General features: G+C 35.7%; 1 long non-coding RNA gene across 1 annotated transcript in view; it reads left to right on the top strand.

Moving 5' to 3' along the window:
* LOC136845755 (uncharacterized) overlaps positions 1–19,378 on the top strand; it is a 29,843-nt gene that overhangs the window by 5,990 nt on the left and 4,475 nt on the right. Inside the window, exons 3-5 of the long non-coding RNA XR_010855247.1 lie at positions 7,615–7,760; positions 8,500–8,636; positions 9,636–13,963. This is a non-coding gene — a long non-coding RNA (uncharacterized lncRNA). The remainder of the gene's footprint in view (positions 1–7,614; positions 7,761–8,499; positions 8,637–9,635; positions 13,964–19,378) is intronic.

Below are 19,378 nucleotides of genomic sequence, written 5' to 3'. Positions count from 1 at the left end.
TTGGTTACAATCTTTCCTCATTACTTAATACGTTAACTGTGCTAAGATAACTAGATATAACATCAGCTGGAAATAAAAGGAAAAATTACGCTATAATTATCACCCACAGAGGAAATGACGTGGGCACGTTATAGACGATATGAAGATCCAGGCATAGCAACAAAATGAAATTCAACATCGTATTTGGACAAGAATATTGCAGTTCTGATCATAGAATAGTATCATTAATGTATATTTATTAATAAATCAGGTTTCGGAACTAAATGCAGTTTACTTGAAATAATGAACTATCTTTAATTCATCGACGTGAAAATCATAATTTAGATTGGCAGTTCCGACAACCCTGCAGTTCCTGTTTATAGGGGTAGAGGTCTCAGGCCAGGTATCTACGGGAAACAATTGCATGGTTTTTTTACTTCTATATACAATAACAATATTACCTATTAATTTTTAATATTTTAGAGCTGTTCCACGTTTTTCATATTCCAAAGCTACCCGCCGAATTTAAACCTAGCATATTTTAAACAACTCTCTTGATTTCATGAAGTTCGGGAAACAGTAAAAACTCAAAATAATTTTATTCAACGTATTATTATTAAGGTTTTGATGTATTTTAGCAGTACCTCCAAAACGGTGAAACTTTAACCAGAATTGAATGTAAAGGAATCCCAACGTTTACATTCAGAGCCCACTGAAAATCAGAAATGATAACTTAATATTCTTAAGCTAGATGATTTGTATTAGATATATCACATCAAAATCTTACACTTATAACAAATAATTTGTCCTTCTTCAGCTCGAGAGCATTTAATTATTATCCTAGAATAATATGTAACAGCTCTGTTACATACTCTTCTGTCACTAGAAGGAACGTCAAGAGTTCCTTGAAATCCTTTCATTCCTTCAGAATACTCCTGTTTAATTATAGGTTTCAGAGGGATAAATATAATTTTATTGCACTGAATTTGTATTATATTTATACGAAATTTATATTTCGTATAGGTGAAAAATGAAATAGTTTCTGTAATGACCAGAGAGAGAGAGAGAGAGAGAGAGAGAGAGAGAGCTGATTTCGAGGAGGAACGTTTGGCTACCACTTGCTCGGCCGAGGCAATACGTCACTGAGAGAAGAAAAATATCTAAGGTTTAAACGAAGTCATTTAATTATAATGCCATGAGATGGCTAATGAATTCATCTCGGGGGGAGTTCTTGATGAGTATGTGTTTCATTGTTTTACTGTTCTTAAATGCGACATTAACACCAAAATTCTTAAGAAATGGTTGATATCTTTCATATTAATATTATAAGGTAGTACAAGCAAATTTTTTGTGTTGTAAGGTTCTTTTTGGTTTTGATAAATAGTCTTTCTTGCCGCTTCTAATGTATTGTTTAAAACAATGTCAGGATATTTAGATTTCTTGCCTGTATTCCTAATCTTATATATTTCCTCATCAATATATTCAGGGCTACATACACGTAATGCTCTTAAAAACACAGATGAAAACACTGATTTCTTAACCTTATTGCTTTGTCCGGAATAGAAATGCACATAGGAAGAAATATTAGTAGGTTTTCTATACACACTATATTTAAACCCATTACTATTTGTTCGTATGAGGACATCCAAAAAGGGTAAGCATCCATCATTTTCAATTTCCATAGTGAATTTAATTGGTGGTACTAATTGATTTAATTTCGATATTAAGCTACATTTCCGTTTCATGATTGTATATAAATCACTGTGTGAAAAAATTTCATGTCGTGTTCAAAACATACCAATGAACTGTCATGGCGGAGGTGGGTCATTGTCGAATTATGTTGTTTCCCCGCTCATTTTACGGGTAAAAAAGTTCCATACATCTCGGCAAGATACTTATACCTCTCTTGATGGCTCAATGGTTTACGTCAACTGGAGTCGCTGAATATTTATCGCGGGTTCGTGTCCCCATAATTCATTTATCATATATAAATTCCCCTTCGGCGACAATTCTCCAACGGAGATATACCGAGTAGCGTGAATTTCGATATTAAGCGACATTTGTATATTCATGATTGTATATAAATCACGGTATGATAAAAATTTCATATATATATATATATCTTTAATTTTTATTAGTTTTATTAATTTATTTTCCACTGCAGCTTCATTGTTCTTTCGAATGTCTGCTTTTTCTATGAAAAATTTTACTTTAATTCATCTATTATTTCTTTATTCTCTCTGCCCTTACTTTTCCTCCTAACTTTGTTATTCCCTTTTTCAGTTATATACTACTTTAACTAAAGCTCATCGTCCATTCCTCTATCATTTCCTTAGGTTCATCAGTTGAAATGTCTCTCAACCTCTCTCCACTCCCCTTTCAACTTCATTTCTCCATCGACTTTCCTTTCAAGTCTTGTATGACTGAATAACCGAAAATACCCAACCACCCCTGTCACTACCAGTTGAGCAGTTAACTTAAATATTATGTACTATAACCGTAGAGTTAACTGATTTTTCTTGTGAAAGCAGCTTCGGTCTCTCTCGTCAAAAGTTAATATCTCTAATCACCCACGTCTACGCTTCTCTCGTTAAACTTCAGTTAAGGTTATCTCCAAGAGCAGTATTCAGTTCCGGCATAAGGCCACCTTAATGACCAGTAACAGCAGCAACGTCGTTCTAAATCAGTACTGATCCAACAAAAGCAGTAGTGTTCAAGCAATCCTCAGAATAATGGTGATGTGATATTCCTCTGTGTTTGTACCTACTTGTGATTTATTTTCATATCTTACAGTGAATAATAATGACTTAGTTTGTCACCCTATGGAACAAGTACCTTTCAATACGACTAATCACCCTGAACTTCTTATAAAATTTGCATTTCACTTTAGGGACGTTAAAAAAATTCTTGATAACCTTGATAGCTTGGGTACAGAAGATCCTTATGGTTTCTTCTCTTTGTTTTTTCGAAAAAGTTTCTGGTTTGTTGTCTCCCAAGATTAGTAGAATCTATAGATTTTATGTCGACTTAGTATGTTTGCGGATGAGTGCAAGCTTAGTAATACAGTGCCTGTTCCAAAGAATGTTTTTATCTGCAGACTGCAGTAACTACATGCCAATTTCTATTCTCTCTGTGCTCTCCAAAACTGCAGCAGAATTTTTAAGCAACTATATAAGTATGTTGAATCTACAGGATTGTTAGCTGATAGTCAATATGCATGTAGGAAGCAGTTAATGTGCATTTCAGGGCCGTGTCTAATTGATTTTCGTCGATAAAATCTTACCAAAGCATTGGATATGGATCGTATTTTGGATATAGTTATTTGAAACCATAGCCTAATTGGCAAAAATGTGCAGTGATGTCTGATGTTGATGAATTAAGGCACTTATCAGTATAAATCAAAGAAATTTAAAGGGAAACTTAGCTAAATCTAGCAGGTTCGTAGATAGAGGCTAGTAAAACGTCATTACTGAAGGCCCTCCCACTCGTTGATACTGTGGTACGACGTACTTTACTAGACACCTCGCCCATATACTTTATGAATGACGACTCAGACGTTGGTAGTTGTAGTAATAGTATAGTATATGGAATTCTTATATTGTTTCACACACTCAGACTTACCCTGCATACCCTCTCTCTCTCTCTCTCTCTCTCTCTCTCTCTCTCTCTCTCTCTCTCTCTCTCTCTCTCTCTCTCTCTCCATCTTTTTGATGAGTCATGTCTCTCAGTAGAGTTCAATAAGGGAATGGGCATCAAATGGGAATATTAATTGTGTAATACAGTTCCATGGCGCAATTCACGTTTCCTTTAACTTAAATATGCATCAGGTCTTACTCTAACACTCTCTGTGAAAACAACCATCATTACCCTGAAGTTTCTGTTGCTTCATATTGTCTCCTAAAAAGTTCCGGTTCACGTGTACCTGATTAATCCTGCTAAATGAATGTAACATAACGCAAGTGTTCTAACCTTAACTCCCTTAATCCGTGATCAATCCCATAATAAATCCACAGTGCTTGGTAAAGCACACTATTCTCCCTTCATTATTTTATTTGTGTGCCTCTGTGTCAATTTTGTTGTTTCTATACGCTTTGATTCATTTACTTGGAACTGACACTAATGTTTGATGTAGGGTTGTTGAGTGGTTATCAGTTAGTCTCTATATTCCCTGTTTTTGAAGTTACTCATTCTTTCAATTTTTCAGTTATTTTGATTATATACTTCATTTAATCATAACTACATTGTAACGCTGAATGAACTTCTTAACTTATAATCCAAGCGCTTGGGCTATGCCCTTAATTTGATAATCCAGTAATCCATTGATTATACTGAACTTTATTGAAATTGAAGGAAATATGAAATAAAAAAAAACAATTATTGTAATATAAAATTATGTAAAAGGATATGCTGTTGTTTGTTGAAGATTAAGCCAGCCTTGTTTGAATCAGGGTCTTGCACTTTGAGCAGACCATAAGTGAAGAATTTTCGATGGATATTGAGAAAATAGAATTTCGATGATTATCGCATGTCCTACTCAAGGTATTGCTTATTGTACAAGATGGTCAAATATTTTTGTTTCTACGATCATTATCATACTACTGGGAACCCTGCTATTACGTCTGATGTCATAGTTTACGTCACAACTAGCCTCTCTCTGGGTGCTTACTAAATTTAGCTAAGTTTCCCTTTAAATTTCTTTGATTTACTCTGATAAGTGCCTTAATTATCCACATTGGACATCACTGCATAATTTTGCCAATTAGGCTTTGCCCTCAAGTAGCTATTTCCAAAATACGGTCCACATCCGATTCTTTGGTAAGGTTTTATCGTCGAAAATATATTAGACACGACCCTGAAATGCACAGTAGGTACCTGCGATGCTCTTTTCGACTTGACAAGCCATTTGCAAGAGAACCTTGATAAGGGTTTTGAGTGCAGAATAATTCAAACAGATTTTAGTGCTGTTTTTGATTTAGTGAATCACAAACGTCAAAATCTTGGAGTGGGTGGGTATGTTTTAGGATTACTTCAAGATTTCCTTACAAGTAGGCAGCAGCGAGTTGCTGTTGATGGGGTCTTTAGTGAACCAAACCTATTGTGTTTGGAGTTCCACAGGATAGTGTTCTTGGTTCACTGTTATTTTTAGTGTATACAAGTGATATGGTTGTTGGCCTGGAAAACAAGATTGTTCAGTATGCAGATGATGCAACACTTGTGGGTGTAGCAGAGTCTCCACTTGAAAGAAATGAAGCTGCCCTCAGCCTCAATCGGGACATGGACCGGACCAGTGAGTGGCGTAGTTGGTGGGATATGAGGATGAACACCAGTAAAACGATAACATTATTGATTAGCAGACCACGTACAGATTTTCCACCTCATCCTCCCCCTCAGATGGATGGGACTCTGTTGAATGAGTCTAAAGCTTTAACTATTCTAGGTGTAACTTTTGACTGACATCTTACTTTTGAGAAATGTTTAATGAAAGTTTCAGCAAATTCCGCACGAAATTAAGCCTCATATATTAACAATAATAAAATCAGAGCAAACTGTTTTAGGTCATTTGTCCTTCCTTTACTGGAATACTGTTCTCCAGTGTGGATGTCTGGTTCGTGGTGGTAGGTTTCTGTTTCCCAGTATTAGCAGTTATAACTTGGACCATTGACGGATGGTCTCTTTGTCAATCTTTCATAAGTCGTATTTTAACAAAGATCTTTCACATTCACAATTGATCCTTGATCCCCTTTTCCTGCCGAGAGCAACCAGATGCACTGAAAAACAGCACCAGTATCAATGAATGTGCCTCGCTGATGAACTTCTCAGTTCCAGAGGTCCTTTATTCCTCACACCGTTGGACTGTGGAACAGCCTCCCAGAGGATGTCGTGCAATTGGAACTTCAAAAGTTTCATGGGAGGATGCAATGCATTACCACCCTAATACAATTCTCCTTGTATTTTGATAATTTACTTACATTTTTATTTATTTATTTATTTATTTATTTGTTAATTTATCTGATTTTATAATCACTGACCTCTTTCTGTATTTCCCTTTACCTTCTGTTACTTCTTTCGAATGAATACCATATTCTTTGGAAGCTTGAATTTCAAGTGTGTGACCCCTGTGGGCTTGTTCCATATGAATTGGGTTCATCTTCTGAATAATAATAATAATAATAATAATAATAATAATAATAATAATAATAATAATAATAATAATGGTAATAGGCGTAATAGAAAAATTAAAAACAATCGATCCAAAGTCCAGATTAGTAAGTTTTGATGTATTTGTAGTTTACAAAAGAGTTATTGAGTTGGTATTAGAATATCTAAGAAACTGAACTAGATTGGACTTAATCCCTACAGTCAGCCAAATTTAGAATGAACTAAATTGCATAATTGTGATTGTAAGTTCCCATTTAATAGAAAATTCTTTAAACAAGTGATTGATTCTACCTTAGAGACTTATCTCATAAATCTCCATTGGTCCTGTAGTGTCTGCAGGCCAGGTATTAATTCCTCCTGAAGGTTGCACAGCCCCTACTAAGTCTCCTTCCTCTTTCTTACAATTGCTGTATTCATTCTTTTATGATTGTAGATCTCTTGCAACACCTTGCTGTAGGGATGAGTGTATCACATTGTTTACCCAGTCCGTAAATAAAAGAATATAAACCATGGCCTTCTAACCAGTCAAACTATGAAACTCATTGTTAGTTTCGAGACCTTTTTTTCTGGTTCATATTCACTCAGCAATTTGCTGTCCAAGCTCCCTCCCTAAAATTCACCATCCACGAGAGTCCTTCCCTCTTCACTAGCTAATCAAGCTCATGAAAGCTGATGGGTTATGTGTTAAAACAGTAAATTTTTGTGAGGACAATAAAGTTAATTTTTTAAATACAAGCCGAAAATTCTACACAGAAGGCCCTCATTCTAGCCGTTCTCATCTTGTGGTGCTGGGGTTCCCAGATGTGCAGCCAGTCAGAGTGTCTTCTTCCATTTTAAGGTGTCTCTTGGAATGTAAACCACACAGGTTTGTTTGAATAGTTGGGTTTGTATAAAAAAATTTTTGATTTTGATTTTTTCACAAAAACTTATGAGTAAGATGATATCTTTACTGTAAAAACAAAATGGTTTTTTAAAAAGTGGTTATTTTTATTACAGTATTTTCTTTTCTTATTTATTATTGAAGCACCTTAAACGCAGTCAGTATGGTGTGAACTATATAAGATGTGCAGTATATTTGAATACTATTTTTATGAAACTAATGAATAACAAAGACTGGACTTTTATATGGAAGGTCGATGATTTGAAATCTTTCTCATTCATATGAATTTACTAACAGTGACCTTACTAAATTAGATTATAATGGTGATGTCAGGAATAAGAATTGTGAACCTTTTTACCTTTTCTCCCGGAGATCTTTGTATCCATATAATGTACTGTATTAGTGCATGGTAATGTTTACTTTGTTATAAAGTACTGTATATGATTTAATGTTTTAGAATTGACTAAGCTATACCGTGTTCAGAATCCCAGCAAGAAGCAAAGATCCGATATAATAGTTAGGAATTAATCTTGACTAGTAATTTGGTTTTCGAATCAGTCATTTAATAATGAGTGTTATTTCACTTTTTCTTGTAGGTGCCTTCACACAACATTTAGACAGTTGGAACACTGTGCAGTCATGTGTTTTGGCCCATGAAAATTGATAACAGGCTCATTCCTTTTCGTCTAGAGATTTGGGAAGCTGGAGAAGCAGCGTCAAATGCTACAATGATATGTTACCGGTAAGTAACTAAAAAGCGCTGTGGGCACTTGCGCTTGGCATTTGATTGTTTTTTTTTGTCGGGGGGGGGGACCATGCATAGATAATGTAAATTAGCCTTTTGGAATCTTTCATTACAAGTGTATAAATACTGGAATGCTGCATTTTTATGATTTGGTCAGTCATGCTTAACATTTCATCACTTTCCAACTCCAATTTATCAGTTTTTTTGTGTGAAATGTTAAAAAAAAGTAACATAAAGAGGATATGATTTTAAAGCAGTTTGAAGTATTTTTAGTATAAAAAGCATAATTAGGTTTAATGCCACTCAGTTTGCTAGGATTTTTATCCTGCCTACAACTAAAATGTAGTGTAGTTGTGCAATCCTCTGTTCTCCAAATATTTAAGCGAGGAGCAATTTCTTTCCTGCTCTCTGCTGGCGTCTCCTGAGTTTCAGGTGTATCGATATTATTTTGTTTCCTGACACTGATTTGTTCATCACTTTCTCCCATATCTTGTCTCTTTCTCCTTTGGAACCCTCTTCGGAGTTTATAGTCTGTTGACTGTCGATAAAGGTTTTCAGTTGAAGATATTTTAAAGAAAGAAGAAAGACGCTATACATTTATATATAGAGTATATCATTAATTTCTTCACCAAAGGTTGAAACAGATGCCTTAAAATTGACAAATTATCTCTTATACTAATACCCTTTTTTCCCAGTCAGTCAAAAGAACTACTTTCATACATTAACATTTTTTCAGGCTTGTAGAGAAGGTGTAGATGCAGTGCTGCTGTTCTTTTCTCTGACCAGCCAAGAGGACTGGCTAGAGATGCCTCACATGCTAGCCACGGTGTCTCAGGCCACTGACCGTGCAGTGATTAGTGGAACAGCGGCAAGGTAAGAAACGTACTTGGGCATTTTAAGTGAGCTTGAGTTTCAGGAAAAAACCTTTTTTGATTTTAACGTCATAGAATCAAGACTCAGGAGTGAGTGCATGGTATACCTGATGGGTTTATTGTGGAAACAATGGAATATCACTTACTTTTAAATACCATTATATTTTCCGGTGCATTAATTAAATCTACCAAAATCAGTTAGTGGAAAACGCTTTGGTCACAGACACAAAAACAGAAACCAACTTGTTATCAGCTCATTACTAGCAAGACACTAAAACTTCCACAGTGGACAGCAATGATTGGCATACCATCACCAAACAAACCTGAACCATTTTATAAGTGAGAGAAGTCAATGTCTTAGCACTACAGAATGAAAGGGAATGAAACTGCACACAGAAGAAGCTAGGTTTACTGGAATACTCGTGTTATGCCTTCATGATAAAGTACAAATTATAATGTATTTATGAAACTATTACAAGTAATGAAAATCAACTGAAAAGTAGATACGGCACACTGATTTTGAAAGGTTCCAAAAGTCTGGAAAGCAGTTGGCAGACACAGTAAGTGATTTAGTTATCCACTGGGAACAAGGGGCCTCTCACTCATGTGCTAACTTACCAGGCCCAATTTTTTTATGAGTGATGGAGGCAGAATATATGAAATAAGGGAATGAAAGTGGTTTGGTAAGGTGACGTGCACTAAGTAGAGTTTAGTATGTCATAAAAAGGACATATCTATATCTTGCTGGTTACTGGCAAGGAGCTAAGGTCATCCAAGCCTCAAAGTGATTTTGGCTGTAAAGCATTCAAATTGCCATCACCTACTGATTTGTCAGGCCACTTTTGAACGGATCTTATAGGCCTGTAGACTGTCCTCTAGGATTTGCTCACCAGAAACAGTTGCCTTAAAAAAATTGCATGACTGCAGAAAATTAGAAAATTCATTTTTTAGGTTTTTAAGTAGGTGCAGTCTTTTAATTGTTGATTTCTTTTTCTGAAAGGTGCGAGCAGTTTGCAAATCGCGAAGTCACTGAGATGGAGCTGGCATCGTTTTGAAGCAGCACATGGTACACCAGTCTTGAAAATAGTCGCCAGTCTAGACGATCACACTGAAGAAATATTTAGCATAGCCCCTATTTTGAATTTTCTCTGCAAACGTCTATGGCAGCAGGATCAAGAATTACTCTCCATTAAGCCATAGACTTTAAAATAAGGTTTTTATAAGTACAGATAAGTAAGTGAAGCAGGTTGTGTCACAGAATGGTGTAAAGTACTTGTCATTTGATCAAATTTATAAGCAATGTGAGAGCCTTTCTCTTTTCTTTTGAATCAGATTTTCATTGTACTGTAAAAGCACTTTTAGATGTAGTTGTGTTTCATATTGACTTTGCATTCCAGGAAACAATAAATGGACAGTTTGGTGTGTCAGTTGGTGGTAAGGAATCATCTACTGTAGATTTGTATTTTATAGATAACAGTTGTCATGAACTATAGAAACATTTAAAAGAAAAGATCAAAGTGCTCTCGGTTCCTGAAACAACTACAGTGAATAGGAAAGAACAATAATAACACAGTTGTCAAACCTAGGGCTTGGGAGCCAATTAACTAACCCTTATTCAGATTAGATTGTGACGAGCAAAATGATGTACAGGTATTTATGACAGAGGTGAAAGCTGTTCTAGAAATGTCACAATTATTATTTCTGAAAATGTGAAAAATTCAAATGTAACGATGCATGTTAAGTTGCATGGGGACTAATTTTACTAGCATTTGCGAATTTAAAAAGTACTTATTTAAAGATTTTGTTTGCTAGGTACAAAGCGAAGTAACTAGCAGATAAGTTACCAGAATGAAATTCTTCCCCTTTTCACATACAGTACTCGTGTATACTGAAATTGGCAGGTACTAGCCGACTAGTTTTGCATATAGGGGTTAGAGAACAATTTAGATATCCCAAAACTTTCTGGGGTTCAGTATAATCATTAAACAATAAAAGAAACTAATGGTTCTTTGCCTAACAGTTGAACCTATGCGTGGGTTTTGGCATTAAACATTGCACGTCCATCTGTCATAATTAGGAAAATATGTATGGGATGTCAAAACCCATAGTCAGAAATGACTACCAAGACTGACAAACAAAAGACTTCTGTTGCATGCTAACTATGAATGATACTTTGACCAAATCTATTCTGCACTGTAGTACTGTTATCATTAACATTTGTACATCAGATTTTCCCTTTACAGTGCTAGATGTGAAATGAGTCCTCTCTGCTGTCGTATATCTCTTGTGCATTCTACGTGACTTCCTCCCTGATCTAGAGCTTCGTCTGTACCTTCTCTCGGCAATTTTCTAAACCTTCCTACTGGTATTTTTTGTATTTCTCGTATATCTGCCAATTTCCTGACTAACTGCCCCTCACCTCATCTCATTATATAACCAAACCACCTATTTCTGAGACCTTGGTCTGTTTTGTTGTATTTTTTAGTCATATATTTTCAAAATCTGTTTCCTGTGATTCTGTTGCGTATAGTATTACAGGCTTCATGCATGCATTATACATAGATTTTTGCAAGTTATATACAGTAATGGGATATTTTTATTTACCAGTAGCCTAGCAATCTCCTTCCATTTATCCATGCTGTTAATATTTTTCTTACTGCCATCTCAGTACCTGCTTCACAATCTAGTGTATTCGCCAGTGAACAGAAGTGATCTACCTCCTAAAACCCATCTTTCTCCCGCAACTTGGTCCTCATCTTTCCTACCTTCCTTATTTGCTGTTTCCTTTCCTTATTTTGGTGAGGGACAGAAGTGTCTGGGATGATTTTTGTACTCTGGTATATTTTAAGTAATGATTTTGTATGAAAAAAATAATTTTCTTTTCAGAGAAGTTTTCAACAAGTCTTAATTTTTTCTTCTTTTATCATTTCAGTATTGGGCAGCTGCACTTCATCAAACTCAAAGCATCAGTATTTAAGGCCTTTGAAAACATTCTTACGCAATTAAACATACTCTGAGTACTCTCAGTGTCTCCACAAGTACTAATATTGATTATCATGATGTCAAGATTATTATTTCAGTTAAATTACCCTGGTGGCTTATCAGTCCTTGTTGTGACTCAGCAAATTTCTACATGTCATTGAATAGAATAGAATATAGAATTTAGGCCAAAGGCCAAGTGCTGGGACCTATGAGGTTATTCAGTGCTGGAAGGGAAAATGATAGTTAGTAAGGAGGTTTTAAAGGTGTAACAGGAGGAAAACCTCGCAGTTGTACTAGGAAACAATTTTTAGAGAGGGTGGAAAGTCAGATGGAAGAAAGAGAATATGAATGGAAGTACAATTAAAGAAATGAGAGAGGTTGCAGTTAGGGACTGAAGAGACGCTACAAAGACCCTCAAGTAATGTCTACAGTGCACCATGTGAGGTGAACTGACGACACTACCCCCTATGGGGACACGTCATTGAGGATGAGGCTTCTAGTTCCTGACTCACGACCTATTGAAGTTAGTACACTATCCAAGAACTGATTTGACCCTATGCTTCACACATCAAGAGACCAGGGATATAACAAATGTGTTAATGGCTAGAATTTCTTGATAGCTACCCATGTATAAGTACTAACCAGGTTTTGTAGTATGATCTCTGATCAAGAGACCAGTTGTGTAATTAGCATGTTACAGCAAATGGCAGCAGTTAGCTGCGAACATCTGACACTAGGCCAATGAAAGGTCTATGCATATTGTAACCAAAAACTAGAATTGACTTTATGCCCACGGTATAAAGGTAATAACAGCACATCTCACTTATATGTAACCACAGGGTACTGCAATAAGCAATTTCCAAAGCTGTCAGGTTATTGGAAAATCAAAACTACCCAAGAGAAATGTTGCAGTAAAAACAACTTGGTTGACGTCACTGTCAGCCAGCTTGGTATTCTTCACTTGCCTTATACATAAAAATCATCGATCCTGTTAGGGGTCATCTTCTGTAAGTAATGGCGAATAACTTCCTTGGAGAAGGGTTATTAGATCTGAACTCTTCAAAGAATAAGCTGTTTCCTGCTCTAGAGCAGACAGTACTACAAGTGTTTTACAAATATGAGATTAAGCAAAATTGAAAAAGAAAAAAATGTTGGATACGCAAAGTCCTTAACTTAGGAGCAGTTTGCAGGTAAAGGACTTTTTAACTACTCTCCTTCACCATGTATTGTGATAAACATTTTACATTGGTTGTCAGCTTTTTACAATGAGGAATTGAAGTATGAGTTAAAAGATAAAATCACTTCAATACCCAGGAACAAAGTTGCTAATGTAATTCCATGGTATCCATCGCAAGTTTTATTCTTAAGAGGAATGTTTGTTTTCCTTTCCGAGAAGACATGGAGGTATTTATAAGCTACTCTCTACAGAGGATCGTCCACTTACAGATTTGCTTGTTTAGCTCCTCCTCAAGAAGACAAAATGTGGGTGGATTCTTGAGTGATGGTCATTGGTTTGAAAGGACCTCAAAAGCCCTTGGATCTTGCTGAGATGATCAAGTGTATCACACATTGTGAGTAGGAATCTTTCAATGAATAACAAAAAAACGTAATTGGCTACCTCGAAAATCAGTTACATAAAGCAACCTTAACTTCTTCATTACTGTTGTAATGAACTTTGAACTGTCTATGACTTCGGCAGGTAAGTGCAAAACAAGGTTGTATGGTTTTTTTTTTCATACAACATATGCATGCATGTATGCATGTGTTCTATGTGAATCTGATCTATGTTTATTGGAATTATACACATTTAAATGCATATGTGTACTTAAAAATGGTGTGCATGGGTGCGTGTGTGTTTGCAACAAATGACTATTTCGGTAAATACAGAAAAACTTATATGCTTTGGAAAATATTCTTCAGAATGCATCCTTAGTCTTGTTGGCATGTAAAATGCCCGAATTTCTTGATAGAAAAATTATCCATTCGCATAATTAATTATTTACATTGAAGGTGACACTGACCACTAAGAAATATCCTCCTAGTTCCACCAGCTAGCCAATGCTGGAGAACCTTACAAGCTTCCTAGCCAGAGGAACAAGGCTTTATTAGCCAGTGAGGAAAGCCAATAGAATAGTCAGCTATGTTCGAGGTGCTGATTGGTCAAGAGTAAATTATCACCAGGTGAGGGGCCTGAGGAAGCCAGGGAGGGCTTAGTTCAGTCTTGAAGAGGCCACTGTGGTGTCAAGGTGTGTGGGGGCCAATTTGTACGAATTTTAGAGTTGGTAGACGCCATATTTCTCGTTCTCATGAAATGTGTTTACCTGTGCCCATCTCTGACAATATCTTGTAAGTAGGTGTTTCTTGTCGTGTTTACAGTTTAGGAATATGTTATCAGTTGCTGCTTGATGTTGAAAATTGCATAATCAACAAATGTTCTGGGGACAAGGAAGTGGTTTTACCCGGTGAATTTGAGTGTTTTTGGTGAAACTTCATTGAAACTTGGTAATAAATGAAGAAATTGTTAACATCCAGTGTTGCTTGATCTTGCATCATTGCTGGATCAACAAATAATCTGATGGATCATGAAGTGGTTTTCCCCGGTGAGTTAGAATGTTCCTAAGTGTAACTTTTTTTAAAACTTGGCAATAAATCATATTTGTATTAACATCCACTGCTGCTTGATTTTGCATCATTGCAGAATGGACAAATTTAGTTATCAAGTAACGGTTTTACCTGGTAAATTAAAATGTTTCCAAGTGAAACTTGATTAAAACTTGGTAGTAAATCATGAAGTGTCTATGATTATGCTGTTTCCTGGAAAGGTCTTGCACATGGCACGGTCATTTGGCTGTTAAAATTTCATTGCTCGTTTATTCATAGCTTTTTATTTTGGCTGAACAATATGGAAAAAGGGTTATATGCTGCATTACAGGTGAGATCATTTGAGAAATATACCGTCTTTTGTCTAAATTTATACGTTCATCCCCCCAGGGGCTGGCACTAAACATGGTGTCCCACGGAGCTTGTCTGTAGAATTACCACAGGAACTTATTTATTTTGAGGAGAGTTATTGGATTGCTGTACTTTTATTTTCTTGTGTTTAGGGTCACTGTAGTCGTGTATTCTTGCGTGGGTATGGACACAGCAATCTCGTCATGTTTTTCATGAAAGGCAGGTTACTGTTTGTACCCAACAATATCTGCTGAACAAGTCTCTCAAATGAAGGTTTCAGTGTGTTTTTTCCTGATGTTAATGCGTATTCAACGTTGTTTTTCCCGCGTTTTTTTACAGTCCTTAAACCTCGAGTTACACTTTTTTTTTTATTTCATCCCAAAAAACTGCACGGCAAGTATAAGCATATTTAGTTTGGTAAAGCTCCCTAGTTTTTCTTCCCGTGACCAAATCATCTGCCCCTGCGCAGTGATTAAGCTTCGAAGCAAGACCTTCACAGGTAAGAACTCTTTCCCCATTTCGATGTAAAATTTCAGTTGCGTATATATGTAGGCCTACATTGAGATTTGTGTATGGTAAAGGCGTATCTCAGGCAATTATTCTTACATAAATAGTTTCCGATCCTTGTAATTTTTTTAAAAATCGTCATTGTTCAATGCCCATTCAAGTTTAAAAACTTTCAGAGAGAGAGAGAGAGCAGTATTGTGGAAAGTGAAGAAATTCAAAGACTTACGGAGGGGAGAGAGAGAGAGAGAGAGAGACTGCTGAGGTCCTCGGTGAGGTAATCCGTACAACCTGTAACGAGGGTGAAACCATTCGCAGGCACTGACTTGAAGCAATGGCTTTTCAACAGTTATCTCAAGTTGAATGAGCACTCTTTGGCCATATATGAATGGGAATATGTTTAAGCAGAAACTAATAAACTGCAGATCTGAAAGAAGTGATTTTAGACAATTGTTTTTCAAGACACTCCTTCGAGCTTAATAAAGAAACGATCTACAAGATCAGGATTTTGTTAATGATAATTAGGATTTTATGCACCTAATTATGGGCCTTGTGGATGTCAATATTTTTTTAGGATTTTATTGATAATTATGATTTTGACAGCGTCAACTGTCACTTGAAGGCCGTGTTAAGCTATCATCCCAAACTCAATTTCACCGTAACTGTCAGACACTGCGTTTAGATTTTATTGCGTGCTGTGTACATAAATCAGGTTTTAAAGGAATAGGCCTTAAGCAGTCCTTCATACTAACGCGGTGGTACACTGGTTCTAGCAACACTAACGAAACTTACATCCTGCATAGGCCTACGGTAACTGAGTTTTGTAAAGCATTATACATGAAGTAGCCATTTTACAAAGTTTATTAATATGGTCAAATCTTTCTGAATTCATTATAATCAAGAGGTTACAGTTTATGATCTTTTCCTAAATATAATGCAATAAAAGGGAATTATAAACAAAATCTCAGTTGCTAAAATATATGTGGACCCAAGAAAGGTCACACAAACCTAATTGTTACAGAAATTAAACAATAGGAATTTCCTACATCAAAAAAGGTTACTTTGTAACGTATAAATTTTACAGGAGGCAACCAGTATTTCTGAAGTAAGAACTCAAAGGTTACATTCTTAGTGTGGGAAAATAAATGGAATTTATGCGATGGAAAAACAGAGGTCACACTGGACTTGGTAAAGCTAAATAATACATGCATTGTGAGGAAAAAGTGTATGGGTGTGTACCTCTCACAGTAATTACTATAAATCAAGGTGGTATCATTATTCTCTCTAAAAACCACAAGAGTAGCCCATATGATATATTTCTGATATAATAGCATACTAATTATCTCATTAAAAAGGTGTGAATGTAATCATATACATAAACATTTACCTGCTGTTCACCAGACAAATACAGAACAAATTACAGTACTGTATGTTACTCTTTAAGCTGGGTAAACAAAAATGACACAAGGTTCTAAGAAGAAAATCTAACTCAGTTGCAATTATCTTTAGTATGTACACCTGTACAGTTCTTGAACATGTTAATCTTTACAGCTACACAGTATTCACAGATTCGGCGCACCTGTCTAGAGCAATTAGGCCACTTGCTTGTTGCTTGACCTTTTGGTTTTGTTAGATCTTACTATTCAACAATTGTTAGCAAGATAAAACGGTCTATATTCAACAATGTTACCCAGAGAACACTGTTAGTGCCCACCAAAAAGAAGCAATTATTTGAATTCCAGGAGAGGGGAAAAATTAATGGAGCATTACTTAGTAAAACTAAGAAACAATTTAGACTTATGTAACCCGAAATGGTACATTATTTGAACTTCTGAAATCACAAAACCAATTTTATGGTGTATAAAAGTAAATATATAAGCTATAGCACTCATGGACTGATATTAAAGTAACATAAATATTCACATTCTATAGAAAAAGGTGTTTTTTCTGATAAAACCATAAAGTTAATTGCTTAGAGGAAAACTGATCAATTAAGAGGTACTATAGCCGCTTTATAATTATATACACCAAGGTACAAGTATAACAAGATATATATAACTAGAAACTTTGTAGTCTCTGAAGGTAATCAAGTTAAGAGGCTACTAGATACACAATAAGGCAATCAACTTTCATGAAACATGAGCCTAAACAACATTCTGATAAATATAGAAACTTTACCATAATGGTATGAATAATGAAATCTTTTCTAACTCGACTGTACGTTATTTAAAATTAAGCCAGCCATGTGCTGGCACGGGCTCTTGCTCCTGGAGCACCCCGTAACGACTGTCTCTTTTCGTACACCCCCCAACTTGTTCAATAGCACTGAGCTCGGGGTATGCAGGGGGCAACCGAACAACTTCATGACCCCATTCTCGTATCATATTGTCCACTTTGTAGGCTACTGTGGTTCGGGTCGATTCTGCTTGCACAAAAGCAGCAGTTAGGGTCGTGTAGCATGCGGTGGGTATGGTATTTGGTGGGACTCCAACCACTTTAGAAGATTTACTTCTGTGGTAGCGGTGGTGGGACAGCGACTTTCCTCCGTTAGCTGGGTGTGGTAGGGCGCATTAAAAATAACCAGCACCGATGGCTCATCTATCGCCAGGAGGAGCTGCGACATCAGCCAATGGAGAAAAACTGTGCTGTCCATTTCACCATGGTAGTCGCCACTTCTGGTTTTGGCTGAATAGCACAAAAATGCATCATCGATGAATCCTTTATCCGCTCCAGCTCCCACTACCACAAAACGCCCTTCTTCTCCAGGTGGCACCTGATGACAGTAAGAAGAACTGGTGGTTGGCCGTGTTGCGTCGACCCACTCTTTAATATGGTGCACCCTCGTAGTCAACCAGGTCTCATCTACATAAACCACCTTTCTCCCCTCTCTCCAGTGTTCCTTGAGCGCTCGCAAGTTAACATGCTGGCAGCAATAGATACTTTCCTTACATATATTCCTTACATATATTTTCCTCTGCGATGTTTTATAGCGAAAACCCATGCTGTGAAGGATTCGCCACAATGCCGTCTGAGATGTTTCTTCAGGAATGATGTCAGCCTTCTTTAAATCTTCCACCAATACATTAATGGCGATGGTTTATTTGTCAGAAAAGATACCATGCACGTGACGGCGATTGGCGCCAATAGTAAAATTATCAAACTGACGTGAAAATGCAGTTGGTGCATGTGCCCCAGGTGTTGGGAAGGGTGTGGCAATCTCAGGCTTACTCTTACTGTGCTGCACAAGTGACCACACAGCTCGCACTGTCATCCCAAGGTGTCTGCAACACGATCATATGACCTGTGAGGGGAATAGAAGAACCTGTGAATTAATATTCATACATTAATTCTCATTACATATATGATAAAAATAATTATCATGGTGAAATTGTTCCCATAAAATATATATATATATATATATATATATATATATATATATATATATATATATATATATATATATATACATATACATATACATATATATACATAAGGGCCGGAGCTGAGGCTCGAAGTATACATCACGAAAGAAGCAGTAGGGAAAGGCATCCTAATCATCTACAGTTTATTTAACCATCCTAGAATCCATAATTATCAGGAAGACTGTACCGTCGTTAAATACTCAATCGTCCTCAGTGAAACTGTTTATAGCCTATTTTGGGCAACTGGTTTTCCTCACTCTGTTTTTATTTATTTGTTAGTCCTGCTCTTTCTTTCATATAGGTAGGTTGTTTTAAGATTTTAGTGAACTCCTTTTACTTATTATTCACTTGTCTTGGAATGAGGTGTTTTGTTTTAAATATTTTTACCACATAAAAGAGCCGTTGCCATTGCATTAATTTGGTACTCATGTTCATAAATTATATTATATTTTATAGCCTTGAAAATGCGACTTGGAATTCGTCGCGAAACGTCGGCATTGAAAATAAACTGTAGATGATTAGGATGCCGTTCCCTACTGCTTCCTTCGTGATATATAATATATATATATATATATATATATATATATATATATATATATATATATATATATATATATATATATATATATATATATATATATATATATATATATATATATATATAAATATATATATATATATATATATATATATATATATATATATATATATATATATATATATATATATATATATATATATATATATATGTATATACATATATATTCTTCTTTCTTTAAATAAGATATATATATATATATATGTATATACATATATATATATATTATATATACATTATATATATATATATACATATATATGTATATATATATATATATATATA

This window comes from Macrobrachium rosenbergii, chromosome 14 (genome assembly GCF_040412425.1).
Source record: "Macrobrachium rosenbergii isolate ZJJX-2024 chromosome 14, ASM4041242v1, whole genome shotgun sequence".
NCBI lineage: Eukaryota > Metazoa > Arthropoda > Malacostraca > Decapoda > Palaemonidae > Macrobrachium > Macrobrachium rosenbergii.
Note: the sequence above shows the minus strand (reverse complement) of the source record. Positions and strands in the feature narration are given on the sequence as shown.